Below are 14,450 nucleotides of genomic sequence, written 5' to 3'. Positions count from 1 at the left end.
TGTTCATTTGATATGTGTCATCCTCATGCGATACGAGAAGTTTTCATGTCGCTAAATAGTCTTCTTGTCGCTTAATTTATTCTTCTTGTCCGTTCTTGACGCTTCTTGTCGCTAAAATTCTTCTTGTCGTTATTAGTGAGACCGCTATTTTTAGATTACAGGTGGTCATTTACACTACACGTATAACCTGTGTAGTGATTTTTATTTTACGATAAATTTATGAATGAACGATAATTTTATGAATGAACAAGAGCACCTGACCTCTTTCTGAAACACCAATTAAACATATAAAATCGTATTTATTAAGATATAATTCAGTCAAATTTTCACCACTAAATCAACAACTGAAATGATTCCATATTTTGTTGAAACATCGTACAACCGGAGAACAGAAATCGCAGGTATGAAAATGCACTTTTTTCACTGGTGTTGAAAACCCAAAACTAATTTGACTATAATTTATGAATGACGGAAATTTAAGCGATAACAATACATCGGAGTGACCTCAAGGTCATCCTCTGTAAAAATCTTTGTAATATTGTATAAATGCATCGTGTGTAGTATCATTAAATTATTTCAAATATTTTACTTTTTATGTAATATAGTTTCTTTACTATCTGGAAAAACTCCTGCTATCTAGTTTTAAGTATGAGGTGGTATATTATTAAATGTGATTGAAAAAAGGATTGAAAATCAAAGAAACACGTGTTATATTGTCTGCTACATGTACATTTAAACTGTTAATTTTGACCTGGCTAGACAAGAAATCATCCGTTTGTAAAAGGACAGAACGCATTATAAGATGGTAAGTTTGTTGATATATATCACAAGTACACTTCCTTTGAACTTCTTAGACATTTTTATGCTATCTATATTTGCCGTTTATCATTTTTGCTTATTTGATTTTCAATTTACTAGGTAATATCAAATGTAAGATGACGCAGGAAATACATAAATGAGACAGCAAACCAACAACACAAACATGAATTCTTCAACAATAGGATAAATTAAATAGGCAAAACTCTGTATCTGCCTGTTTCTATAAAATGGGTAAATAAATCGGACAGAGACAACCAGAGATCTGAAACCATCAAACTATTCTCAGTATAGCGTTAAACAGTTTAGGTATGACATAGGACAACTTGTCGCGTCACTAGGTTCTGGACATTTTTGGTGAGTCGCAACTTCGGAATTCAGTAAATATGTTTTTGAAATTAAATGTGTAAAACCCTTCCTTTCACAATAGTTAGCACTTATGAATGCCTATTTGGTGTCTGTGTTGAAAACTTACATTTTCATGATTTCGTAGTTTATAAATTCTTTTCAATTTGTGTAACTAAATATGTTTAGCATAAAAACAACGAAGTCAAATTCATAATTGTTTTTTTGTTTGTTATTTATTTACACGATAAGGCTCCAAATTTTACACAAATGCATTGAATTGGACTCATACAATTTTTCAGAGGCAATTGCATCTATTGCTCCTTTAGACGGGTCATTTGAAGCTGTTGGTGATACTGATTCATTTCTAGCATTCATAAAGTTTAAATGAAATATTGTCTCATTTTCAAGATAATGACATTCTTAGATATCATAACATGCTCTTTTATGGTACTGACGAATTCCTTGAGCACCATGTGCAAATCCATCATATGGGTTCACGATTGCACTTTTACATTTAGCAGTAGATCTTCGGGGTTGGTCAAACATTGCATGGCTGCTGAAATAAATAAACGTAGTATTGTTTAATTAGTTCTTTAGGATTCAAGTTTATAATATGACTGCGGCAATAAATGATTTAAAAATTAAGAAACAAATATTGAAAAATAGGATCCTCTCAATATTGTTTCATATAATGCTATTCAATGAAACTACAGTGTTAAATATATATCGTTATTTATTGCTAGACATAATTCAAAGATGCTCACAATATCGGCAGCAGAATTCCATCCTGAAATTTAAAAGAAGCTATCTAAGAATCATCACTTTTTATCGTTTGTTATTTGTTTGAAACTAGGTCCCACTAAATATCAATACTTTATTTGTGTTTTTAGTGTTTCTGTTACTTGATTTTCTTGTTTAAACCCGATCTGGTGAGTTTTACATGTGTGGCATGGTTAAGGCGAAGAAGAGGTTGGGGAGCCCGCAAACATGTTTTACTCCGCAATATTTTGTTTATAATGTCTCAAGTTAAGTGTCTGTAATGCCGTTAATATCGTATGTAACTGTGTATCATATTTTGCTATTTATTTTGGACAGAAATTAGGCTGATGATTTTCTAATTGGAATTCCTATACATTGAATTTTGTCGCAGCCTTTTATATCTTGCTAAGAAATATGGTTTTGCTCATTGTTGAATGTTGAAGGCCTCTTGATGACAAATAGCTGCTAACATCTACGTAATTTGATCTCGGGTGGATAGTTATATCATTGGGAATCATATTGCATCTACTTATAACATATTACTACATTGTATGTGCGTTCTTATGTCCTTTTGTGTTTCAAATGGAACGATTTTTGTTAATTTTGATAGTAACTCTTCATTATACACGACAAGAATTACATAACTGAACCATGTCGAACATGAACTTAACCATGACACGAATGAACCAAACCATGACACAGATATTTCAGTAATTTTGAATTGATTGCAAAAGTAGGTATTTTTCAGAATAATTGACCGCAGTGTTATATCACGAAGATATATGTGATGTAACAGACTGTAAGAAAATAACTTTTTTATGCACGATAAACCAATTAGCAGGTTTTAAATTTTGACATACGCAAGCTTTATTCTGTGTTAAATCATTCGCTATATGATACAACTTGTGATGTACTAGCATATTTACTTTATACAAAGGTACTTACCAGCTTGAATTAATGATCAGAAGTTCCGTTTACAAAATATCCCAATGTTTACATTTTTGCATTGATTGTCATCAAAAAGACTTAACACCGTCATGTCAAACTTATCCAAACTATGACAAAATCACTGTACTAAACGCTCCTCGATATGACGACCTTACTACCCGTGATACATATAACTTGAGCAAGTGCTAGCAATGTCCACATAGATGACCAACCATGTTTTGAAGCACATTCAAATGTTGAGGTAATGTAATTAGGTGAAACCCAAATAATATTCTTGGCAATTGGAAGAAACGTGTAAAAGTCTTTTCTAGACACCATTTCAATACATGTGCGGTATCTGAGTTCGGTTGACAAATCTTCTGACCCGCAAAGTGCAAAGGATACTGCATTAAAAAGACAGCTACCGTTGCCAGTTACTTCATACGGTTCTCCAAGATGAGAAAGATTACATTGACGTAGATGACTTTGGGATATGATGTCTATAACGCTTGTTGGTTTATTGCTTACTGTATATGAATGATAAAACGGTTGCAAACTTTTCTTCTGGTCGTTTACTACATCAGAGAAATGCTGAAACCCATACTGTGATGACTGAAAATAAAAAAAAAATATTTATTTATTTATTTATTTATTTATTTATTTATTTATTTATTTATTTTTATTTATTTATTTATTTATTCAACAGACCCATACATACAACTCTGTCTGTAAAACCTATATACAAATGTTTGATGTTATTTTAATGGGTAAGACTTGAGACTGAGAACGAAGAAGAGTTAAAAAAATGTTGTTCGTGCAAATTTAATGAATACCAATAACATTAAAGGGAAATTCCGCGATTTTTTTACTTATCATCTAATTATGTTCATTTTAATGAATTCTCGGGGGAAAAATAACTCTTATAGCTTATCGACAATATACGTAATTAAAAGCGCACAGCTGACGAATGGTCGTAGTTATTAACCACAATATAAGAATGAACGAAAATAAATATGCAAATACCGTTTTGTATTGATTGAATTAAACTCCTATAAAATTATCTCTAGTAAATGTTTTCGAATAAATTTCATTAATTATTGTTCAGATTTTTTTCATAAAATATTTATTAAACATTTTTACTGATATTGAACTGAAAATATTTCAGTTCTATTCACCGTTATTGTTTGGATAATCATTTCAATGCAACTAATGTGTGAGCAGAGTGTGTATATTATTTTGTAAAGGTCACTGTATATTTCTCGGCTTGAGGTCAATTCGTTTACCTTGTAGCTATTTAGCCGCAGGTGTGAGTTCAAGCGTACACAGGTATGAATGTTGTTATTTGGAAAGGATAACTTGACAGAAAGGATTAGAAAGAGTATGCTGTATTTAATACACTAAGATTTAATACACGATGAGAATAAAGATACAATAATTAAATTGTGTAAACTAATTGAAAATTAAATTCAGATTCGTAATTCCGAAAGTGTATAAAATAAAAGGAAACAATTTTTGATTACTTTCTTAGCGGCAATTGGCGTAAAGATTCAAATATGAAGTAAAAAATAGTAGTTTTAATCTTTAATAAAAACTAAATGCAATATTACCCAATTTGATATACCATTGTACATCTGTTTGATATTATTGACTTTACCGGAATTTCTTAACGTGTATTCAAATCTGGCTGTGTTTAAATGCTCATAAAACTATCGCAATTTTAAAGTTTTTAATTGAAAAAAATTACAACATACAACATGCATGATTTTTTTTTAGTTTCTTTTTAACATTTCATTCTTACATAATTAAATTTGACAATCATTTACACGAACTTTTTGTGAAAAGAATACCAATTATCTAAGCTAAGGCATTATTTTTTTTGAGGATTTTTGTACATTTTTTTTTTTTAATTCTATGATAATATGCGGCAATGTTAAACATGATAGCCGTCATTAATCCAAATAAGTAATACAGTAGTTGTAATAAAACTTATATTATAGTCATGCATAACTGATATTGACGAATTTAGAATAGTTCGTCCATACATCGTTGTTCTTGAAACAATCATTATAAGTCTCCATGTAAGTTTCCTGACGTATAAGCGCCATTGAGGATGAGCTCTAGAGAAAGCAGACTAGTAGCGTTTCGTTAGTTTGTTTGTTGAAAAGAAGAGGAAATACAACCACTTGTACAGATAAACGACAGAATTACCATACAAGCATTTATAGTCAACACAACCAGAAAGAGTTCCCATCGTTTGACGGGGAATATGAAGGCTTCCAAGAATGAACAAGTGACATGTCTAACTCTGAACAGTTAGAAAACGGACTATCGACATCGACCGCTTGGTCTTGATATTTGAAACTGCATGCATATATACGTATACGTTTATGATAGTGATGAGTTCTTGCGTCTGACAAAAACTAAATTCCTTCATGGTTATATCTTGCCATACGTTTATATTGGTTTGTAAGGTGATTACTCAAAATCGTTATTTGAAAATCCTGTTTGTGAGATGTAGATTCATTTCAATACAGAAATTTCGTCTATATATTAAGTTTCACAAGTGTATAACACGGAGAAGCTCTGAAGGTACATTACTCTCATTTAATTTTTGTTTGGGTGTGAACCATCGATGTTTACAGCAATATCAAAGAATAAGATGATGATGGTATAAAGAACTATGGGCGTCATGTGGCAAATATTACATGCATATCGGACCATGAGTTGTCAATCTGTATGCAAAGCTTTCCAACGCAACCATATTATTGAGAAGGAATGTTTACATGCTATACTCTCGTACTAGTATTACAGGGTTCTTGTGGCGTTCACCTTAGACACACATCTTTTTAACGATGTTTAAAAAAAAAGACAGAACCAATTTAGTGTCATATTTCCCTATTTTTTAAATGTAACTAAAAGTCTTTTATCTGACAAGAATACCCCTATTTAGCGGACAAGTAATTTATTCTTTTTTCTGTTATTGAATACCAAGAAAGAAAATAAATCCCGAAATTAATTTGAAACTTTGATACTCAATAGTTTCCCAGCAAAATATTCACATCCCTTGGGGATAATCAGTGTTCGTCCAGTGGCATATATAACAATTGTGATGACGAATTCCTTCCTTTGTTCGTGAACAATCTTATTGAAATATAAATCTGTGATTTTACTATGTCCACAACTTCGATGAACCAAAGCAAATCATACATCGACCTGTATTTAAATCAAATTGGTTCTCTTCTTCTTCTTCTTCTTCTGGTATACAATAGTCTATCGACATTCGATGATTACATACTGTTGGCATACGTGGACTAGTCTATTTACAAATCTTTTACCCCAATTTATTCAAAATATATGTTTTTTTGCTTATGTTCAATGTATACATGTATATATTTTAAATTGCGCTATAGTTCCGTAACTTTCTACCCAGTCGTATAAACGAATCGTCGACAAGTGCGTACATTTTTTTAAATCAATATTTCTGGTATGCTCCAATCTGTCCTCCACTGTGACAATGAGTATATATTACATTTCCCAAATTCACCCTTGGAAAAAATATTTAAATAGATTTTTATTTCTTCAAATCTTTTTTTGGGGTATAATTTATATTTTTATATTTATATTTTTATAAATAAAATTCTTTACACTAGAAATGTTATTTATAAACAAGCGTATGAGTTAAGTAATGACTTATGGCACGCGGGAACCACATAAATGAGATAATCACAATTTATCGGGGATAATGATAGATTATCGGTCGACCATTATAGATGTACGGCGTAAAGTATACTTTACGGTTGTAAATGCATTTACGAACTTATCGTCGACAATCTATCATTATCGATCATAAATGCATTAACAGTCGACAATCTATAATAAAGGAACGCGGGAACCACATTATTGGATAATTGCAGTTTAACGGGCGATTCGTAAATGCATTTACGCCCTGTTTTCGATAGCAATTCATATGTACCCAATCACAATAGGTTATCGACAATGCTAATTAATTTTGTCCAATCATATCCATCGATTCAAACGACAACGCGTTTAAGTCAAATTGATCGTCTAGCTAGATCTCAACAACCGGCAATTAATAGTATTTTAGAATACTGTTTATCTGTAAAAATTGAGACGAAATCATATTACATGCAAGTTTACAGTTATTAATTATTATACTTATAATAATTTTACCGTGACAAAGTTAATAAGTTATAACTGGTACTAATTTCATATACATGGCAAGTCGTTGTAGAATAATTTACTTTCTAATTTCTATATTATGCATCATTTATCATTTTTAATATAACCAAATATTTTTTTTTATATCAAATATTTTATATTAAAAAATCGTGCATTTTTTTTTTATCATTAACAGAGACACACATATATATAATATATATGTACCGTGACATATATTGTTTTTCCGGATTGAATACCATAGTATTGCCCAGTGCTTCTGTTTAAATAAAGTAATTTGTTTAGTTGTAAAAACAATTACCAAGTGATAATCCATTTAGAACTTCTCCTCCAGCTTAATTTCAGGTGATTAATTGGAGGGCAATAAATTGCGCAATCGCACACCTGTAAATCCAGTCACAACTCGGGCTACAGAACTAATTATTGGAAAATCAGACACATATAATTTTACTGTGTAATTAAGAAGCAAACCTAAGCAAATAAATGCGGTACAGAAAAGTTTCTTGCAATATCAACTGATCATTACCAGATTTTAATTTTTAAATTAAAAGAAATGCCGAGAAAGTAGCTTTTTATTAATTTGTTTGGTGTATATAATAACCATAAATCCACTTATTCATGGTATGGCATCAATATTTCTGACCTTACACTACGTACTTTATATTGCTTAATTCTATAGAATTTAATATGCAATGTTTCGGGTTCTTTCAGGAATATTCCAAGGTAAACCCTCATCAGAGGCCGACAAATACTGTCTAGTGAATATCTAATTGTACATAATTAAATAAAGTTTATCAAGAGAAACAAAAAAGAATCATATAGACGGTGAAACATTTGTAAAAGAAAGTAAGCCTCACAGGCAGACAGCTTAATCTGAAAGAATCAAAATATTTTAATTTGGCAGAACTATAACCAATGAATATCTATAGACAGAATATATTCAGAAACACATTTTGTACATGTTGCTATTGTTTCTAATAGTTCTCGCAATTTGTAAAGGAATAGACAACTTTCGAGTTCGATGCATTTCCGTCAAAAACTCTGGTTTTAGTGAACGTCATTTGTGCGTTTAGGGGCGTCGTCACTTCCATTCCAATGTTGAGCGAGTGGTTGGAAAACTATAATTCTATGTTGTACGAATTATACGACAAATTGAATTATCAAAATTGACAATCAGCATTGATGTCATTAGGGAATTGTCATTAAGTACCTACAGAACAACCATTATTTCTAGTTTATCCTGCACAATGACGACCACCAAGACGCTTGATGAACGTAAATAGTGCAGGGATACAGGCGACCCCCTCTATCTGGTAAATGACGTCATAAAGGCGCGTATAATTGACCAATCTCCCATACAGACAGAGTTATCGTCCTTTCCTCCTCAATCTCCCATACATATATGGGAGATTGATAATTGACGAGTTTTTTCCGGTGACGGATGAACTCGAAAGTGGTCTATTAAATTCAAATAGTTTTTGTTCACCGTCTTCTTTGAATATATTAAATCCATTATTTCTCGTTCTTTTGTGCAATTTGATATTATTTTTGTAAGATATTGCTTTATTTTATTGTTTATTATTATGGTCATTGTCAAATATAGCAATATAAAATATTTCCAGGAAGGCAACTCCGCCCATTAAAACGCCAACGATCTGTTGTATTATAATAGCATTACTTCCATAGGTGGCTCATTGACAATCATATTATTTGTAATCAGGTTGCATGGTAACTTCTAAGGTTTGATACGATTGGCGAAGAATTATATATTGTTGATTGCTTAAAACCCAGTGGCAAGTATCTCATGTATGTGTAGGATGATGGTATAGTGATGATATAAGGTTGTTTGCTTTTATAGTAGTATAACTTCTATAGTTCACTGACAATCATATTAGTTTCCATGTTACCTTCAATGGTTTGAAATAGTGATGAAATATTGACTGTTGGTTGCTTAACGTTCAGTGGAACATATTTCATGTATGTTTAGGACGATGAAATAGCTATATATATATATATATAGTGATGACCTAAGGTTATTTGCTAGTATAATAGTATAACATCTATATTTCATCGACAATCATATTAATTTGTATTTATTTTCCATGTTTCCAACTAAGGTTTGACTTGAAATAACGACGAATTATTGATTGTGATTGTTTTAATGCCAGTGACAAATATTTCATGTATGTGTAGGACGATGATATAGTGATGGCCGAAGGTTGTTTGCTAGTATTATAGTATAACTTCCATAGTTCATTGACAGTCATATTGATTTATAACTAGTTTTCATGTTCTGTATAAGGTTTGAAATGATATAGCGATGAAATCTTGATTGTGGTCGCTTAACATCTAGTGGCACATATTTCATGTTTTTTTAGGGCTATAATATAGAGACAAGGCTGTTTGGTAGTATAATAGTATAAGTTTTATGGTTCATTGACAATCATACTAGTTTGTACGTAGTTTCCATGTTACCTTCAATGGTTTGACATATTAATGAATTATCGATTATTGGTTGATTAACGTTCAGAGGCAAATATTTCATATATTCTTAGGACGATGATATAGGCACGGAGATGACATAAGGTTATTTGCTAGAATAATAGTAAAACTTTCATAGTTCATTGACAATCATATTACTTAGGTCTTTCTACCTTTCCGTGGAAAGACCTATTGATTTTGTTCTGATTATTATGTCTTTCCACCTCTCCGTGGAAAGACCCATTTATTTGGTTTTGATTATTAGGTCTTTAAACTTTTCCGTGGAAAGACCTATTGGTTTTGTTCTGAGATTTATTGTTTTTCTTCCGCCACATTTTGATCTTACGTAGTATTGTGGTTTCGCAAGATGTCGCCTAGATTTTTTCGCATATGATATCGAACAGTTATTGCGCTTTTGAAACTGACCCTGTTAAACCGTACACTTTACATTGTAAGTGTTATCTCCCCGAACACTGTTTTCCTTGTGTCCACTACTCCTTCACAACCGTAAAAAATTACGACAAATTTATTTTACCAAAGTGCTTGCTATATCTTCAAGATGATGAGTTGGATTGCACCAAAGTTCTTTCCCCTTATGCATTTGATATAAGTGATATGCATATAATCTCATAAACCGTAAGCCGTATAAACATAGAGTCGCTTTATTGAAGGTCCTTGGGTCCCAACTTAGAAAATTAGGTCAAGGACAAGGTCATGTTCAAATTTTGACATTCACTTCAAACTGCTTTTACTCAGAAAAATGTTCGGGGTAAAATTTTAAAAAATGTGAGCAAAATGTTACATTACACTGTAAGTCGAGAGTATTCGTCGAAATTATACGCTTAGTATTTTGGGGGGTTTTCATGCCACTGAAATGGAAAAACTAACAAATTAACTAATTATAGCTTCAGAATTTACATCTATCATGATGCGTACATGCAATTTATCTTTGTAAATCATCCAATGCCCACAAAAACCCATCTAGCCCTCCCTTTTTTTTGGAATCCAATTTCTATTTTATTAAAAAAAATGCTAATCCTTCTTATTTTATGAATAAATTTCTTTCTGAAATACAAATTTATTCCTGCAAAATAAAATCTGCTCCAAATCATGTACATGTAAATACATTCAAATAAGAGAATTGATGAATATCCTATAGTCAAAGCAGGTACTTGATGAATATCCTGTAGTCAAAGTAGTTACTTGATGAATATTCTATTATCATAGCAGGAACTTCATGAATATCCTATAGTCATAGCAGTTAAATGATGAATATCCTATAGTCATAGCAGTTAAATGATGAATATCCTATAGTCATAACAGCTTCTTGTTGAATATCCTACATTCAAATACGAGAATGGATGAATATCCTATAGTCATAGCAGTTACTTGAGTAATATCATATTGTCATATCAGGTACTTCATGAATATCATATAGTCATAGCAGGTACTTGATGGATATCCTGTAGTCAAAGCAGTTACTTGCTGAATGTTCTTTTTTAATGTTCTATTGTCATAGCAGTTACTTAATGAATATCCTATTGTGAAAGCAGTTACTTGAGAAATATACTATTGTCATAGCAGGTACTTTATGAATATCCTATTGTCAAAGTAGGTACTTGATGAATATCATACTGTCATAGCAGTTTAATGACGAATATTCTATAGTCAAAGCAGGTACTTGTTGAATAACCTATAGTCATAACATGTACTGGATGGATATCCGATAGTCATAGCAACTACTTGTTGGATATCCTACATTAAAATAAGAAAATTGATGAATATCCTATTGTCATAGCAGGTACTTGATGACTATCCTATGTCATAGTAGTTACTTGATGGATATCATATTGGCAAAGCATGTACTTGATGAATATTATATTGTCAAAGCAGTTACTTGATGAATATCCTATAGTCAAAGCAGTTCATGATGCATATCCTATTGCTATATCAGGTACTTGATAAATATCATATACTCACTCAAAGCAGGTATTTGTTGAATATCATATTGTCATAGGAGTAACTTGACGAATATCATATAGGCAAGGCAGTTGCTTGTTGATTATCATATAGTTATAACAGGTTCTTTTTTAATGTTCTATTGTCATAGCAGTTACTTAATGAATATCCTATTGTGATAGCAGTTACTTGAGAAATACAATATTGTCATAGCAGGTACTTTATGAATATCCTATTGTCAAAGTAGGTACTTGATGAATATCATACTGTCATAGCAGTTTAATGACGAATATTCTATAGTCAAAGCAGGTACTTGTTGAATAACCTATAGTCATAACATGTACTGGATGGATATCCGATAGTCATAGCAACTACTTGTTGGATATCCTACATTAAAATAAGAAAATTGATGAATATCGTATAGTCGAAGCAGGTACATGATGAATATCCTATAGTCATATCAGTTACTTGAAGATATCCTATTGTCATCGCAGATGCTGGATGAATAATCTGCAGTCATAGCAGTTACTTGATGAATATTCTGCAATCATAGCAGTTACTTGATGAAAGTCCTATTAAGATAGCAGTTACTTGAGAAATATCTTTTTGTCATAGTAGGTACTTGATGAATATCCTATAGTCAAAGTAGGTACTTGATGAATATCATACTGTCATAGCAGTTTAATGAAGAATATTCTATAGTCAAAGCAGGTACTTGTTCAACATCATATTGTCATAGCAGTAACTTGATGAATACCCTTTAGTCATAGCAGGTACTGGAATGATATCCTATATTCTTAGCAGCTACTTGTTGGGTATCCTACATTCAAATTAGAGAATTGATGAATATCCTTTAGTCAAAGCGGGTGCTTTTTGAATTTCCTACATTCAAATGCGAGAAAGGATGAATATCCTATAGTCATAGCAGTTACTTGATGAATATCATACTGTCATGTCAGTTTAATGAAGAATATTCTATAGTCAAAGCAGGTACTTGTTCAACATCATATTGTCATAGGAGTAACTTGACGAATATCATATAGGCAAGGCAGTTGCTTGTTGATTATCATATAGTTATAACAGGTTCTTTTTCAATGTTCTATTGTCATAGCAGTTACTTGATGAATATCCTGCAATCATTGCAGTTACTTAATGAATATCCTATTGTGATAGCAGTTACTTGAGAAATACAATATTGTCATAGCAGGTACTTTATGAATATCCTATTGTCAAAGTAGGTACTTGATGAATATCATACTGTCATAGCAGTTTAATGACGAATATTCTATAGTCAAAGCAGGTACTTGTTAAATAACCTATAGTCATAACAGGTACTGGATGGATATCCGATAGTCATAGCAACTACTTGTTGGATATCCTACATTAGAATAAGAAAATTGATGAATATCGTATAGTCGAATCAGGTACATGATGAACATCCTATAGTCATATCAGTTACTTGAAGATATCATATTGTCATCGCAGATGCTGGATGAATAATCTGCAGTCATAGCAGTTACTTGATGAATATCCTGCAATCATAGCAGTTACTTGATGAAAGTCCTCTTAAGACAGCAGTTACTTGAGAAATATCTTTTTGTCATAGTAAGTACTTGATGAATATCCTATAGTCAAAGTAGGTACTTGGTGAATATCATACTGTCATAGCAGTTTAATGAAGAATATTCTATTGTCAAAGCAGGTACTTGTTCAACATCATATTGTCATAGCAGTAACTTGATGAATACCCTTTAGTCATAGCAGGTACTGGATGGATATCCTATATTCTTAGCAGCTACTTGTTGGATATCCTACATTCAAATTAGGGAATTGATGAATATCCTTTAGTCAAAGCAGGTGCTTTTTGAATCTCTTACATTCAAATACGAGAAAGGATGAATATCCTATAGTCATAGCAGTTACTTGAGGAATATCATATTGTCATATCAAGTTCTTGATGAATATCCTATTGTCATAGAAGTTACTAGATAAATATCTTATAGTCATAGCAGCTTCTTGTTGAATATCTTACATTCAAATACGAGAATGGATGAATATCCTATAGTCATAGCAGTTACTTGATGAATATAATATTGTCATATCAGGTACTTGATGAATATGCTATAGTCATAGCAGTTATTTGATGGATATCCTATTGTCATAGCATGTTCTTGATGAATATTCTATTGTCATAGCAGTTTCGTGTTGAATATTCTATATTCAAATAAGGGAATTAATAAATATTCTATAGTCAAAGCAGGGACTTGGTAAATATCCGATCGTCATAATAGTTTCTTGATGAATATCCTATTGTCATAGCAGGTACTTGATGACTATCCTATAGTCATAGCAGTTACTTGATGGATATCCTATTGTCATAGCATGTATTTGATGAATATCCTATTGTCATAGTAGTTACTTGATGAATACCCTATATTCAAATAAGGGAATGGGTGAATATCTGATAGTCATAGAAGATCCTTAATGAATATCCTATAATCATATCAGGTGCTTGATGAATATCCTATAGTCATAGCAGTTACTTGAAAGAAATCCTATTGCCAAAGCATGTACTTGATGAATATCCTATAGTCGTAGCAGTTACTTGATGGATATCCTATTGTCATAGCATGTACTTGATGAATATCATATTGTCATAGCAGTTACTTGTTGAATATCCTATATTTTAAATAAGGGAATTGATGAATATTCTATTGTCATAGCAGGTACTTGATGAATATGCTATAGTCATAGCAGTTATTTGATGGATATGTTGAAGGCCGTACTTTAACCTATAATGGTTTACTTTTTAAATTGTTATTTGTATGGAGAGTTGTCTCATTGGCACTCACACCACATCTTCCTATATCTATCCTATTGTCATATCATGTACTTGATGAATACTCTATTGTCATAGCAGTTACGTGTTGAATATTCTATATTCAAATAAGGGAATTAATAAA

General features: G+C 31.6%; 1 long non-coding RNA gene across 1 annotated transcript; it reads right to left on the bottom strand.

Moving 5' to 3' along the window:
- Positions 1–1,378: 1,378 nt before the first annotated feature.
- LOC139482869 (uncharacterized) lies at positions 1,379–3,030 on the bottom strand. The gene is made up of 2 exons (XR_011654988.1): positions 2,869–3,030; positions 1,379–1,720 (listed from the first exon to the last, which is right to left on the bottom strand). It is a non-coding gene; the product is annotated as an uncharacterized lncRNA (long non-coding RNA).
- Positions 3,031–14,450: the final 11,420 nt, after the last annotated feature.

The sequence above is a fragment of the Mytilus edulis genome, chromosome 7 (assembly GCF_963676685.1).
Source record: "Mytilus edulis chromosome 7, xbMytEdul2.2, whole genome shotgun sequence".
NCBI classification, from domain to species: Eukaryota; Metazoa; Mollusca; class Bivalvia; order Mytilida; family Mytilidae; genus Mytilus; species Mytilus edulis.
The sequence above is the reverse complement of the archived record's forward strand: the minus strand, read 5'-3'. Positions and strand labels throughout refer to the sequence as shown.